General features: G+C 24.7%; 1 protein-coding gene across 1 annotated transcript in view; it reads left to right on the top strand.

Moving 5' to 3' along the window:
* Nucleotides 1-18,012, top strand: part of LOC100869669 (uncharacterized) — a 343,975-nt gene that overhangs the window by 5,396 nt on the left and 320,567 nt on the right. The window lies entirely within an intron of this gene.

The following is an 18,012-nucleotide window of genomic DNA, read 5'->3' on the forward strand; positions in this document are numbered from 1 at the left end:
ATATTGATTCTCGTGCAAAGATATATATGTATACAAAGAATGGGAGAGCAATGTGGGGGATGGGAGTGTTGTGTAGCGAGCATTGTTAAGACGCGACTCGAGACGCACGAAACTTATAACCGGCGATCAAATTTAACACGTGTAATAACATTGTACCGTTAATGCCAGCGGATTATATTACACACTTAAGCGTAACTTGCGCCGGTACGCGTAATTATGTCCAGACCCCTGGCATCGCGAATATACGTATGTATATTACTAAGATCCACCATTATAGACTTGTCATGTATTATATTCATGATTCTCACGAGCAATGTACACGAGAATTATTATACAACAACTGCATAGAAAGAATGTATGAAAGACACGCATGATGGATGGAGAATGATAAAATTTTAGTAGGACTCCCGTAGCTCAATTGCCTTGGCTGGATATTAATGTTTTGTCGACCAACAATTCGTCGTTTCATTATTCATCGACCATCTCCATATTCAAAACTTGGGTGCCAATAAGATATCTATTAGGCGGATATTAGCGATTGAAATAATTTTATAGATTTTTATGAAGTTTGCAAACTTATATTTTTGGATCTCATATTTATAACGATGATGTTCTTTGTCAAATTTTAAAATTCTTCAACATAAATCGAAAAAAAGGAATGAAATCATGTAGATCATAAATAATAATAGAATCATGATAACATTTATCTCGAAATTCTTTCAAAATTGTGATCAAAACAAAAAAAAAAAAATCAAAATAATTGTATTAAAATAAATGAACGATAATGAATAAGATTTTAATTTTGATAGCGGCAGTAAGATAAAATATGGGAATATTAATAGAAAATGGATAAGGCTACATTAGGACATTTAATAAATGGAAATTGTTTTATTGTTAGAAGGCAGTATGATACATTCAAATATGCTGTTTTGAAATCTATTACGAGAATTTAAAACCGCGTTAATTAAGAAATACTTGAATACATAAATTTGTCGAGAAATATGTAAGGAAATATATAATAATTTTATGTTTTGTCTATAATACATGATTTATGATATTTAATGAAAGTTTATTTATACGAAACTAATATCTATCTGTAACAAAATAAAATTTTAGTAGTATCAAATTTGAATTATTGAATATAATTCTTTAATATATATTATAATTTAAAATTATATTAAATATTAAATTAATTCATTAAAAATTAAATATTTGCAAATTATAGATTTATATTTCATACATCATAAACATGAATCATTAAAAATTACCAACTGTGATTTTTTGTTTAAAAAATGAATTTGCTTTGCTTGCTTTCTTCAATAAATTTATAAATTATTTTAAATTATTAATGTAGTTCTATGTAATGAAACATTTCATCTGAATTTATATTTAAAACTTTTTAACTGACATTATGTTAGTTATATATGTTATTATCCATTTAATGAATTCTTCATTTTTATTGCAAACATAATTTAGCATGGCACGAATTCGCACTGATTAATATCGATAATTACACGTCGAAGTAACAGGCGTGCACAGAATAGAGTAAGGAATCAATTCCAATCAAAAACAAAATGAAAAGATTCATTTACACTAGTTACAATTTATTACATCAGTTGCATCCGATATATTATTTATCCACAACATTTTTTCTTTATTCATCCGATAAAGATGCAACTATTTAATGAACTTTTTAATTGTACTATCTATGTACGAACAATGAATAGTAAGTAGAATATAATACAAAAAATTCATACTATTTTAATTTCTAGTCAAGAGTTTTCCATTTATGTCCTAATTATTTTGATTTCTATTATATATGTGTAAAAGAAAATAATAAAGAATAAGCAAAAGATTGCTTTTGAATGTGAATAGAATTCTAGCATAATTTAATTTTTAAACTAGAAAATAAGTTAATGATTTTTTGAAAATTAAAAGATAAAAAATAAATTTTAAAAAATTATATAAATATTCAAATTGTAATAATGAAAATTTTAACGAAACATTAATACAAATATAATCATCTTAAAATTCTTTAATTATAAAACATTAGGATAAAATCTAATTATAAGATCAAACTATATTACATTATTTTATATTATAAATTATTAAAAATTATTAATAAACAATAAAAAAAATGAAAAAAAAAAGAATCTCTTCTCTCCTAAATCAAAATTAATAATACATAATAATGAAATTAATAATACATATAAAAAATGTTTATATATATTTATGATTTATAATTTATGACATTTTTTGAAATTATCTATGTTAAATATTTAAGAATGAATAAGATTAAAATAATTAAACTATAAGTATAATAATTAAAATAACATAATAACATAATAATTAAAATAATTTAACTATAGCGATATAAAAGTATAATAAAGTAGTATAATAATAGAATAAACAGAAGTGTGTTTTAAATATGATTAAAAAGTCTCAGACTGCTGATAAAAAATCTCTAAATATCGAAAATTAAATCCCTTTATTTTTCGCTCTTAAATATAAAAATCAATTTTTTGGGAAAATTGCATTTCAATTATTTTCTCTCCTTATGCTTTCTAATTTTTCTTTTCTCTTATCGAACTAGTAAATAACGGCATCAAGATTGATTATTTAACGCAATTGCAATGATTTAAAGGTCGTCAAGAAATATACGAATTTATCCCTATGGAAGATGAATGATACGATCGAAACAATTTATTATAGAGAACCAATAGATCGCTACGATAAGAAAGTTTGTTTCTATAAAGTTAGCAGTGCTATGGGTATTGATAGTAAGTTGAGGGAAAGATATTGCACAAACCAAACTTTCGATCATTTTCCTGAAACAGATTGGAACGGAGAACTGTTATTATGTTCATAATAAACGATTCTCTCTCGTACATATACTTTAAATCTTTCTCTTAATATTAGTTTAATCATTATGTTTACCGAAGACATATTACTGGAAACATTATATGAGTATGGTAATCGTATTATGTCATGCAGTTTAAGTGAAATTTATAAGAAATATCGGACATTGTTAGAAATTGTTGAATGAATGAAATTGACAATAAAAAGTAAAAAATTATTATGAGATATAAGAAATAAAATATTATGATTAATGAAGATAGTATTTAAATTTAATTCTAATAATTATTGAAAAAAATTCAAAAATTTCGACAATAAAAAATTAAAATTAATTACTTTATTGTTATTTATTTATTTTATTTACATAATTAATATATTGTATTTACATAACGCATTTATATTTTTACATTTTTATTTATATATAAGAAATATAATAATATAAAAGAAAAAAAAGAAAAGAGATAAAAGCATTATGTATTATTTTATTTATTAAATTACATACATATCTTGATTGTTATGATCTGAATATAATTTATTATATTTAGTAGTAAAGAATATTTACATTTTTTAAATATATTCCAAAATACATAAAAAAATAATTGAATTCAATACAATGCAACAAAAATAAAAATACAATTGGGTTATATAGACTCTAACACAAGTGCTAAAATATTAGAAATAAAATATATGTTTAGCTCAAAACAAAAAATAAATTTTAAACAAATGCTTTCTAGATTTCATAATTTTTTCAAAAAATATTCTAATTCAAGCATCAAATTCAAAATTTTCTCAATCTCGAATCTCACAATCGAAAATTATGATCGAAAATCTCTAATTTTAAATATCGCCTATTTTCAATGTATCATTTGGTAATAATTTCGGGTTTGGAATGATTCGTTTTTTTTTAATCTCACTAGTGATCGACCGTACTATATATCAGACAACATCAGTAATAGGTTAGCTATTGATATCGACACTCAGTTGCGAATATGTACCTTAAATCCCTGCACAACAGTTTATTATTGATAAATCCGTTTGAATCTAATGCTCCTCTGATATCCAGTAATTGAAGCAAATATTGTTTCCACACATATACATTCATATACACACAAACGCATGCAACTGTCATTGTATGATGGTTATAGGCCTGCATGCGATATTACGATTATCGATTGTATGTACGCAACACAATTTCTTAAAACAAACGAGAAGCTGCAAATCGAAAGATTTTGCCAGACATCGAGTGAATATTCATCCCTTTTATGACCATATTCCTAGTTACCAACGAAACTCATGGATTTACACAGTGTTTACATGATTTAGCAATTTCGCCAACGCTGAGATATACTCCAGGCAACTGTAGAGTCGTATGTTTCTCTCCTGCGCGTGTTGAGACCGTGAAAATACAGGCCATTCTTGTTGACAGGAAACATCGTGTTTACAAAGTTTCTCTACCTCTGTTAATCTCTTTATGTTTTTTTCTTTTCTTTTCTTTATCTATGTCGATGATATCCGTGTCCTTCTTGCCTTCTCTTCTTTCTCGCTTGAACTCTTTCTTTTTCTATTCTTTTCGTATTCTCTATATTTTTCAATGTATGTTTTACTGTATCTCGATCGGTATAGCTATATTTCCGGAGCTTTCAATTCTGGTTTCCATGGAGATACAACAACGAGAGAGGAAAAGACGAACAGAAAAAAAAGACTAACCGGTGTGGAATGGCATAAAAGGGAAAAAGATGGGAGCGCACAGTCGTGTTCCAAGTTCGTTCTGGAGAAAAAGGAGAGCTCCGCCGGCTCGAATTCTATTGCGTGAACAATACGCTCACGATAATGCTAGTTCGGCTTTGATTCATCGCGAGATATGAGCACGGAAATAAGCGGAGAAGTGATGCGATCCGTGGCAAGTTTGCCAGAGATCTATGGATGATCATACGTCTCTCGTATCTTCGAATAAGCTTTTTCTTTTTTTTTCTTTCCTTTTTTTTTTTCTTTTATTTCATTGTAACGGTGAGAGTTATCTGAAAACCTGTTCTTTAATTGATTTGGCAAATTCTATCCTTGGAAAGATTTGAAAAAGATGGATGAAAATAAAATTTTTTCCTTTGAAGAATTCTTTGATTTTTTTTTTATTTATTTATTTTGAAATAAATTTGTTGATACTTTTTATTTTTGGAATTAAAGTTTATACTATTTTCTTTATATTTAGTTATACGGATAAGTTATATTTGATTCTAGAATAATAAAAAACTTTAAATAACATACAGTTCATAATAAATTTATTTTATTATAAAGATAATATTCTATATTGATAAGTTATCCTATACTTGTTTGAACTTGGAAATTAATGTAAATTAAATAATTGTAACAATCGAGATAAATAAGACAATTCCTATATTTTTGAAATGGACATTGTAAATCAAAATATGTACCAGTAAATGATTTACCATTTTTTTATAAATAATAAAATTATTGATAAACATAAATTTTCTCGAAAAATATAAAAAGCACTTATTAGACGTACAAATTTTACAATATTTACGTAAGGATTAAATAAATACAAAACTGAATATTTAGATAAAAAATATTTGCGAACAATAAATGTTAGATTTATGAGCAATAAGAGATTTATGATTTGTCTATTCGAGGAAGGTTTCTTTACATTATTGTCAGATGTTATTATTCATTATTTATTATACATTATTTCATTTAATCCTGTTAAATGATAAAAAAATCTAGAATAATGTTGTTAAAATGATATTGTTGTAATAATGTTTTTGAGGAAAATTTAGCTACATATGCAATTATATTATTTTAAGATATTTTAATCTGACAGAAATTCAATATAGCTCTGAATCCAAACATATATTTCATGGTAGTTTCAATACCAACCAACATTATTGCTCGATTAAATTAACAATTTATAGTAAATATGCGCAAATAACGTCCTAAGTATGTATTTTTTATACGATAAGTCTCTAGTTTGAAAAATTTGCCGTAAGCTTGAGGATCTCATTAGTTAGAGATCTACTATTGACTACAATGTAGCCTAAGATTTTTCCAAATTGTCTATAAAAAAGTTTTTTTTTTCTGTAAATAGTAACTTTTTACGACTTTATTACAGACAACGTCATATTCTGACTGCTAGAGATCATAGAATTGAATTTAAATAGAATTGAATAGAAACCAACGTTGTGTTTTGATCGCCAAGTACGATACTTCTAGAATTTGTAAATCTATTCTAATATTCTGCCTGATATGCATAGTACATAGTATATATAATATATATAGTATATAATATATAATATTGTGACATCGATAATATATATCAATCGTGTTCTAACCCGATCACATTGTGAATCATAAGAGACACCAATCTCATATAATCAACATAACTCCAAATACTCCACTTTTGCTCATTATCAAAGATGGAAAAACATAGCTATCTTTACAATACATTCAACTGCGTCCAGAGATTTATCTTACATCTTATTTCCAATTATTCGTAATCGCAAACAGATATATTATAACATTTTATAACATTTATTACTTTTGTATTCAATTCATCGACAATATATTATCATAATAAATAATTTGAATTATATTTTTTAATTATATATTTTTTATATATTATTTTAATTTAAATTATATTTGTATAATATGTAATTAAAAAATAGATATATTTTATAATATTTTATAATATATCTATTTACATATATATATATACCTGTTTTCGATACATGATCTACAATTATTAAAAAATTTTCAATTTTTTCGTTTAATCAAACTTTCCATATTTCTATTATATATTTCTAGTGTTTGCTTCAAATCATTCTTCATATCTTCTTTCTTTCGTATCCCATCTTCCGCAAATTATGCTCGCCAAAATGAAATGGTATTAAAGTTGCGTCGCGGCGAGTTCTCGCGGGAACTTAAAAGTATGGATTATGCTTGCACGTTGCGCGCGCATTTCAGCAGATGTGCGCATCGATGCGCCGTGTATGAATCAATTAATATTATTAATCAAGAAAAACTTTCAAATAATAATTTTGTTAAAAGTACTATATTTTTAACTATCCTTACAATTATGAAAATAAAAAATCTAAAACATTATTTTAAACAATATACAATATCTAAGTATTCCATTTCTTAAAAATTAGGATTTTTTATTCTCTTATTAAAAGAGCAGATGATTATTATTAAATATGCATATATATTTATCAACAAATCATAAAGTTCAAATTTTATTACTAGAAAATTATTAAAAGTAAAAATCTAATAATATTGAAAATTTTGAATGTAATATATCGATAGCTTATTATATATTAAATATTATATCCACTTTTAATGTTAAAAAAAATATCTTAAATTCAATAATACATTGTAATAATAGATTGTAAGAATTAAAAATATTATTAGAGATATAAAGTATTTTAGTAAATATATACAGTTGATATAAATATAATTTTTATACAACGTAAAAATCACATAAAAACTAAAATTTCATGAAAAGTAAACAATATTTATAATATTTATATTAACATATAATTAGGAAACGATAAATATATTCTATATATAAATATTAAAACATAATTATTTAAGAAAGCGAAGTAATTTCTATTTAAAGAACATTTTCTTCATATACATATTGTCATAGATATAAATATATGAATTACAGATTCTTACTAGATATATATACAATTATTCCCACAGCGTAATTCGTATCGTTTCGCCCACGTATCTCTCTATGTGATATCTTGACAAAGATCTTGATTGCGAAGGTCTATTTCCGAATGTGACGGTATCACCGACCCTTGTAAATCACGTAACTACAATTTTCATCTTTGCCTTGATTCTCTACAATTTCCATCCGTAATCAGATGAATACCTAATGAGTCTATTAACGATTGCTTCATAGCAGTGAATTCGGAACGATGCACAAGCGTCTTGCCAATTTTTCTGCTCTGAAAAACTCCTATTGGCCAAACGTAAAGCGGCTTAATCCGGGATAACTTACTTCTGCACGTGCAAAGCTTTCGAAATTCTCGAGGTTAGATAACTAATGCCATTTGAGAATCGATAAATTCTCCGCCAGACACCTATTCTTAAAGAGAACAAAAGGATCTTCCAGAACTCGTGGGCTAAATCGTTTCCTTTTCACTACGATTATTCTATTAATCGATCTATTTAGGATCATCGACAGATTCCAATTTCTCTCCTCCACGATTCGTAATATTCAAAGAACGCCACCGTTCTACGCCGCTAATTCAAAGATTCCGAAACAGTCAATCGTAAGAGAATTCGATCAAGACATTCAATGAAACTACTAGTCGTCAGAGATTTCTCAACCGGTAACTGGCACGCGAGCAAGGTCAAAAAGAGGCCAGATCGGTGAATGGATGGACTGTATGTAATGTACATATTTCCTAATGACTAGCCGGGGGTTAGTACTCGATCTCTCTCTAAACTGATGGTAGAAGAGGACCGTAGAAACGGCGGTCGATATGCCGACGTACTAATGACCCGTACGAAGTCGGGCCAACAGACTGCTGGCTAGACGTGATGGCACCACTAGCGGCGGTTTTCGCTCAATTATAAATTGAATTACTCGTCGGCTCACTGAAAATAACCTCGGTTATGCGCTATAAAAGAAAAAACTTACTAAACGAACTGAATGATGGTACGGAAAAAATGAAGAACTCACCTAGAATTGAAAGTATCATCTCTTTCTCTAAATATCTGTTTTTTTTTTTCTTAATGAACTCGTCGAAAACTTACTCTCTCGTCGATTTCAATAAACTTGACATATCTTGTTAATATCTTAAGGAGCATAATATCATATAAAGCAATATTTTTCTATACATGTATCCAGCAATTTTAATTTTATATGTAAATTATATGTAAAAGTATTATTCTATATATTATTATATATAGGATATTAATAAGAAACTTATAAGAAACTTTTGGAAAGTCGATAGAATACGATAAAGAAATTCAAAATAAACATAGAATTTAATACAAATTTATATACAAAAATATTAGTTGAGATTTATTTATTAAGTTATAAACTAATGAAGTTTTTGATGAAGCAAGACCGAAATACATTGTTCTCAATTAGTTACATTTTGTTTCCGTCTTAGTTCATCTGATTTATATTATTTATAAATTAATCTTTCCTTACGAAGTAAGTCACAACTGATATTTTTATATCAAGTTTGTATTTATTTTGATCTCTAGAATTGATCTTAAAAAGATGTTTCACGAATATATTAACATTCTGTATAACTATTTACATAAGCAATTCTTCTATCTATATCAAATCATTGAAAGATTACATCTATCCTAAATTTTTTTCAACAAGTTGTTATTTAATTTTGTTAATTGATTTAGATGATAACGACTTTTATAATAACGAATGAGATGTGTATTAAAAATCGTTTGATCGTTTATCGAAATCTGATAATTTCTGTAGTTTTCTTTTCGTTTTGTGATATTAGATGAAGAATAGGGAAGAAAAATGATAAATGAATCATTGGACTTAAAAAAACTTTGATTAGTTGATGACTAAGATCTAAGAGTCTTACTACGCTATCATTAGGATAATTAGAAGCTAATCATCGTTAGAGGAATTAGCAACGATAATGCGTAACATGTAGTGTCGTATTTTCACTGAAATTCTATCGTGAACAAATTTGAGTTTATGTATATATATTCTTATTTAAAATTAAAATATTTGATTAATATATAATTTCAAATGATTATAAATAACTTTGAACTCAAGTTAATATATTTTCTTTATTTAAATAAAAATAATTAATCATTTCCATTATAAAGAAATCTAAAATAGAATTTTAACAAAATTTTTAAATAATAATATATAATTTAATTTTTTCTTATGTAAAAGATATTCGATATTCTTATTTCTTATTATAAGAAAGATAGTATCAAAGTTGGGTATTAATCCGTTAAAAATGTAACTAGTTAAAAATTTCGAATAAAATTATTTTAAGAAATTATTTATTAAAATACTTAAATAACATCTGTTCGTAGCTATTATAGTTGTCCGTTTTTTATATAACCTTGGTCGTTTGCCATTACAATTATTTCCAATTATTATTATGATTTGAAGAAAAAATTATTAAAGTATAATTTATAGAACTTTATTTGTAATTTCAACTATTAAATTTTGCCCATGATTAGATAGCGTATGTTTATATTATAGCATATTACATTTGTATTATATTAGAGATAAGAAAATTGTTTTGACAATAAAAAGTTATAATAAATTTTAATAAACATTCAAAATATATTATATAAAAGTTATGAAAATGAATATGATAAAATGAATAGTTATATTCATAGTTATATGTACAGAAATACATTATACATTACATCATAAAGATTATATCGAATGCACATTAGTCATATTTCATACGAAACTTTAATGATACGAATATTTTTCTATGAACATTATTTTTATTATTAAAACTATATATTATACTACAACTCGACGACATTAAATAATAGCAATTAACTAAATATAATGAAGTGAATTATACAATGATTCAATAATTAGTCATAGATTCTCATTAACTACTTTTAGAACTAAGATATTTGTACCGATTAATGTATCTCAACATTTTCATTATATTTTCTTAAAATAAACAATTTTGTTTATTTCTAATGTATTTCAAGTATAATTTAATTTATTTTTCTTATTAATAGATATTAAAATGACTAATTGCAAATAATTTATCTGGTCATATCATATCTATATTTATCACAAACGTCTATATACAGATATTGTTTGAATGAAATATGAAATAAAAAGAAGTCGAATAAGGATTACGAAATTGTATCTCATTTGTTTATATAATATAATCATAGATGTCGCGATTAATATTGCAATAAAGTAAGTTAATTGACAAGTTCGTCTAATACTAATAGTATTTTTACTATATTATAGAAATTTTTTCAATAAGTGAAATGTTAAAATAACCTTAAGAAATAATGAAGTAAAAAAAAAAAAGTTTCTGAGCCAATTACTGTGAGTTTTAAAAGACGAAAAACTTTAACAATACTTCAATTACTGCGCGAAAAAGTAAACCAAGAGCAGAATAACCAATACAAATACCCTATCAAACATATGGAACATGCGCTCGATATTCTTCTTGGCTATTTACTAACTAGTGCCCGAATGATTAGCCCGAGGCAAACTCCGCTTGTAGCGGAAAACAGCAAAGAAAATAAGTAATACATAGATGATGCTTCGTTCTGTTAAATACATATATACGCACACGTAGTCAATCACGATCTAACGTAACGTGATTGAAATTCTCTCTCGCCAAATTTGTCGATTTACATCTGACCAATCAATCTGTGTAAAGAAAAACAATAGAGGACAAACGTGAAGAGTGGAGTGTATTTTGTAGAGTTGTTGATCCGAACATGCAAAACATATTCTGTTAAGGAAAATTCACATCGAAGATCTAAAAAATATCAAAGAATAAGAGAAAAATATCAAAAAATAATGGGCAATAATATAAACAATCAGAGAATCATTAGTGGAAATCCGCGTCAATTTTTCACTTAAATTCACTTCACTTTCATTTTTCTTCTATTCTTTTCCCTTCTTTGATCAACTTTTCTTAATTTACATTGTCAAATATTTCCAATATAGATACTGAAGAAAAATACAAAAAAATGCTTCTAGCTCTATTCGAAATAAATGTTTTGAGGATGTGCGCTAAGATACAAAAAACAATTTTTCTGATTTATTTTCTTCTTTTCCTGATTAATTCATCGATTATCAAAGCATAATTTTTTTCATAATTTTCAAGCAATTTGATGTTTAAATAATTATTTAAAGCTATGTAATATATCGAAAGATTATGTATTTGAAATCGGAACTGGAATCCGAAATATTGAAATTTTTCAAACCAATATCAAATCTTGGAATATTTATAGTGAATACATAGAAATTGAAAAAAATAGAACCTCGAGATTATATATAAAATATTAAATAAGAAATACAATGAATAAAATTTATATAAAAACACTATTATTTTTAATAAATAAATTAAATATATTTAATAATACAGATAATAAATGGTTACAAAATAATAAAGTTAGGATGAAAAAAATGTGTAAAGAAATAACCATACATATAATTGTTATAAATTATAAGTAATAACTATAAATAATAATAATAACTTAACGAAACTAGAGAGAGAGAGAGAGAGAGAGAGAGAGAGAGAGAGAGAGAGAGAGAGAGAGAGAGAGAGAGAGAGAGAGAGAGAACACCATCATCGTCCTCTATTTTTGCAACCTCTCGGTGCTTACCTATATGGTCCTCGTCTTTTCCTAATCCACGGAAATGGGCACGGTGTCGATGAGATTCGTATTTGCGTTACGCTGACGGAAACGCGGAAAGTAACGCCATTTCGTAATTTCCGGTAAGCGAGAAAAGCTAACCGTCTGTGAGCTGGTGCGTTATCGGTCGGATACGACCACGCTCGAGCCCCTATATATTGGATGTCGAAAACTCGTTGCATATTTTTGAATCTGTGACGCCTTGATGTTTGTTATTTCTTCTGAAATATTGCATGATTTTTTTTTATTTTATGGTTAGATAAGATCTTAAAGAATTTATATTTTCGAAGAAGTTATGAGTTATAAATGTATAATTTTATTTTGATTCAGTAGTATTCTATTATAGTAATTGAAAAATATTTCTTTATATTATAAAATTTTTTTAATTTTAATATAAATATACATATAGATATATAAATAATATTTATTTTTCAATTAGCTAAATACAAAACGATTACAAAAATATAAATACGTAACTATATGTATTATTTCATATCCAAATCACTATTTAAAATAAAATAAAAAATATTAAATAATATTAAATAAATAAAAGAGAAATATCTGATGAAAAAATTGCATTTGTCATCAAAAATAAGGTGATCGTAAAAAATTTTACTACCCAATAAATACATATATTTCAATAAAAAATAGGTGATATTTCCCAAACCTTCTTGATCTTTCTCAACATTTTCAATTCGCAAATTCTTTCCCAATATTTTCTTATATACTATTTATTCCTCATACGTTTTTCATCTTCTTCAAGTAAACAGGGCGATGTTAAGTCCGATAAGATTCACGCAACCATGAGCGCAAAATTCGCCGGGCATACGGTATATAATACTCGATTATACCCATGTGGCTACCTACCAACCTACCGACCTAGCTTCCTCCTCGCAGTCAAAGCCTGGATATTCCGGAAATGACGTCACGCTCATTGTAACATCCCGTATAACGTGAGCGTAACCATAGTTCTCTTTCGTGTCCCACGGATCATGGCTCGAGAGAAAGAGAGAGGAAGATAAAGTTTTGCGTGCTTGATGCGTGGGTATGCGAACGACATCAAGTCGGTACGCAGCGTACCATATAAATACCTAACTTGACTACATGTACGAATACACCGGGAAAAGTGGATGTAACTGTATGTATAGTAGATACATATGTACAGTAGACAGATTCCTTCGCGCCGCTTCGACGATTTGCCTGCACTTCCTGGCGGACATGTATATATGTACATAATCTAGTCGTGACGACTCAAGTGTTTTTAATTTCACTCTCGTGCCGTGCATCCTGTGTCCCCTTTCACATGGAATCGATGTCTTTTGTATTTTGCATGAGCAACGAATATTTTTAAATGATTTTTTTGAAGTTCATTAGTTTTTTTCTTTAAATATTGATAATTGTATATAACATTCTATTAGCATAATTTTGTTTTATTAATTAGTCAGAATTTTGTCTTGCTATTTTTTGGAAGTAAAAAAATTTTTCATATCAATTCTTACTTAATAGTATGAATATTATATTGTTAAACAAAATAGTTCATATGAATAGTTGTTAGATATTTTTGTATATTACAAATTCGAATAAAAAATTAAATTTTCAAATTCAAACATTTCATAAGTAATTTCATTAAAAAAAAGAAATTCCTTAGATCGAATTTAGGTAAAGTAAATTTTAAAAATTCTTATAAATAAATTAAAGAAGTATTTAAAAAAAATATTTAAATATGATACTTTTCCAATAGCATTTTGCAACTTTTTTTATTAAATTTAAGAGAAATCAATATTTATTTATATTACTTTTATTTAATTATTACACATAAAAATGCTTATAAATTCAAAGCATATTAATATTTCGAAATCGTTTGTATTCAGTTATTTTATAAATTCCGAAAATCTTTATGAATAGTAATTGAATTCCACAAAAAAAAAGTTCTTTGTATTAAACTCGATTATAATCCGTAAATACATATTAAAATTGCTCCATTTCTTAGCACATAATATTTGCTAAAGACTTTTCTAATTTTATTTTCAAAAGATGTTTAATTCCTTTATTTATATATATAATTATATATATAATACGTGTATACATATATTATTAAACAATACAATTTTTTTTTCTTTTTATATGAATCTTTTTTTGATTTTGTTACTAATTAGTGCTATTAGTACTATAAATATTAATAGCAATTTCATTTATTGTAATATTTAACAAAAAATTTTTTTAAAGTAACGGAATTTTAATTTTTTTTTTTTCTCAAATTTTGATTTTTATAGAAATCATGTGATTTCAAACTATGTATTGATAGTACATAGGATTAATAAGTTATATTTTTGTGCATTGAATATATAGATCGTTTTAAATATTTTTTTCTATTAAATAATAATTTTTTATAAATGCTATTATATTTTTGTCGATTCATATTCTCGTGCAAAAATTATAGCATTGCTTACCGATTTTCATTTTTGATTCATAGAATCGGCATAATATGATATTTATTACAAAAATTCATAGGACAAAGCTTCAAAATTCGAGTTGTTATTGCAACGAATGTATATACATGTTTTCATCAGTTTATCTTACGATAATCAGACAAGTATTCAATTTAAACCCAACATTTGCAATGAAAACAATCAGTTTCAAGAAATAAATTTTTTTTTATTTCTTTTTCAAGATTATTGAAATGTAACAAATTTTTTTTCATTATTTTCTTATTTATAAATTAATATTTTTTTTAAATTAAAATAATATTTATACGAATATATGTGATTATATACAAAGATAATCTTTATATCAAACCTAGTGTTTAATAGCCAAATAACCGAAAATAACGTTTAATAATCGTATTATTTATGTATCTTTTTATGTATTTTTTTCTTATATATTTTTCAAATATATATTGTAAAGTTTAAATTTTATATCTTATATTTTTTATTATAATATAATTAATAATTAATATAATTAAATATAATTAATATATATTTATATTTTTTGTTATAATATCTATTGTTTTATTTCGGTCATCATCGATTTCGGTCGATCATTGATTTTATTTAAAATTATATCCCAAACTTGTAACGAACTAGTAATTTTAGTGAACGAAAGTACGTTGTGATGCAGCTTCGGTTGTTTACCTTCAATTAAAATCGCGTAGGTGTCGAGACATATCATGTTCACTCACACATTATGCAGCTTACGCGCATAAATTACATTGAGATTGTTTGTTGCACGAGGATTATGTAAACGGTCGTAAAAGCAGTCGGCAACGATCGTTTTCAGCGTTGCAAATTTGACGAGGAACAGATGTTCTCGTAATTCGTAAATGTTGAGAATGAGGAGAGAGACAGAAAGATGAAAGTTTATTCGATTGTAGGAGATGACATAACGCGTTTTCTGATTTGATTACAATTAATTATTATAATTAACGAAAGAATAATTACGAATAATCATGACTCGAAAGCTGAATCAGAATCAAATTGCTCGATAATATGCGATAACACTCTCGATAACATTTTGTGCTTTCCCATTTATCTTTGATGTACGATTATTAGTAAAAATTTACTAATAAACTATTTGATAAGCATATAATACGTGAGCTCATTGTTGTTTTGCGATAGTTTCATCTATCATAAACATGATTAAGATTAAATATTATTCATGCAGTGTTTCAAAATTATATGAGAAATTAGAAAGAAATGCTTTAGAGATAGTCATTAATTTAAAAATAGCCATAAGATTTATTCTGTTGAAATTATTTTTGATTCAATTGTGATTTTTTATAATTAAAAAATTTCTTAAATAATATTCTTCATTTAAATTTTGAATAAAAATTAAAAAAAAATTTTTGTTAAAATTTGAAGTATTAGAAATGTTTATTAATTAAGAAATTGAAAATAAATTAAAGAGATGATAATTAATTAGTTAATTAAAAGTTTTCATTTGGCTTTTTTTATAAACATATATATATATATAAAATACAACAATTATATATATGTAACATAATTCAATAAAATATTTCATTATTCAAATATAGCTTTCTATATTTTTTTCTCTATATTTTACATATATTTTTTTTATATCTAACTATATATACACAATTGTATTTAATATTATATTTATTATATAAATATAATAGATTTTATTCTATCAAATTGCAAACTAAATATGTTGCATTGCTTATTATATATATAAAACTATTTTATTTTGAAACTTAATTAAAATCTGTGAAACCCATATGTGAAACATTTCTTATATAAATTATACAATTTCATGTTTGAAACTTCACATGTTTAATATATTTGTTACTGTTTAATATATTACGTTATTAAGAAACTTGTTACAAATTAAGAAATTCAACCATTACATTTTATATTTAATTATAATAATTTTATTATAATATATAAATAATAATAAAAAAAATTTTTTAAATTGATGAATGAATGTAATTATATTAATAAAAATATTTTTGATAAATATAAAAAAATTTTAAATGTATGTATATAATCAAAAAATAATAATATTTGTCATTTCATAATTTAAGAAATTTATAAAATATAGAATAGTTTATATTCGATTCAAAACTGAAAAAAATTTAAAAAAAAAGATATAAAATAAGGTTTTGTAACATGATATTTTATACAATAAAGAATGTACTAAAAGTAATATACAAGTATAAATATATAATCTCTCTTTATAATAAATATTAAATATTTAATTATAGATAAAAAGTAAATATATTCTTATAATTTTCTAATGATATAATAATGCATATATATATACGTATATATATGTTTTTATTTAAATATGATGATAATTTTTTCGATATCGATAAGTAAAGTAAAATTTATGAAAATTTTCAAAATGCGAAATATTGTTATTAGTAACTAATTTTTTTTTACTCTAAACAGTTATTTATTCAATAATATGAATTAGTATTTTTCATTTAATATTATATTAATTATTGGTTAGATTTTCCATTTATTTATCAAATTTATGAAAAATACAACGAATGATTGAAGGGATATTTTCATAATTATTGTTTCAAAAATTACTTCGATTCTGAATATGCACTTATCGTATTTTTTTCAGTTTAAATATGCCACATAAAAAATATTAGTATAAATAAAATATAAAAAAATAATACAGAAAGAAAGTTTAATAAAATCAATTACAAAATTTTTTAATATAATTAAATTATATTTATTAATGTTACTCAAATTGATTAACTAGACTAATTAGTTAATTTATTTATAAATCAAATATTGATGATAGAGGAATATATTATAGATAATGAATGTTATTTTTCAAATTATTTAAAAATTTCGGATTAATCATTATCCAAATTAAAAAATTAGTATATCTAAAAAAAAATAAAAAATCCAATTAAGATTCAAGAATTTATTTAAAAGAAGAATACTATATTGGTAATAGCATAGTATTTATGTTGATGAAATAAATATTGTGATTTTGATGTTTGAAAAAATAATATTGATACTATTTTCTTTTATTACTGTTCCTTTCATAAATGTTAGTATATATATCTCTCTCAATTCAACCAATTCATAAAAGGGATAAAATACACTTTTTTAAAAAACAAAAAGAAGCAAAATGTAAATGTAAAAGAAGATTAATAACATCACTTAGTTAGATAGTTGAGAATATTATCAATTAGAAAATCTTAGAATAATCTTATAGTTTTTCTATATTTTGTTCGAAACAAAAATGTCTCTTTTATATCATCTCTCTTTTACACAAAAAAATTAAAAATTTAAAGATATTACGCTATCAAAA

Source organism: Apis florea, unplaced genomic scaffold (genome assembly GCF_048593485.1).
Source record: "Apis florea isolate Af1SG1 unplaced genomic scaffold, ASM4859348v1 contig_3493_pilon, whole genome shotgun sequence".
Classification (NCBI taxonomy): Eukaryota; Metazoa; Arthropoda; class Insecta; order Hymenoptera; family Apidae; genus Apis; species Apis florea.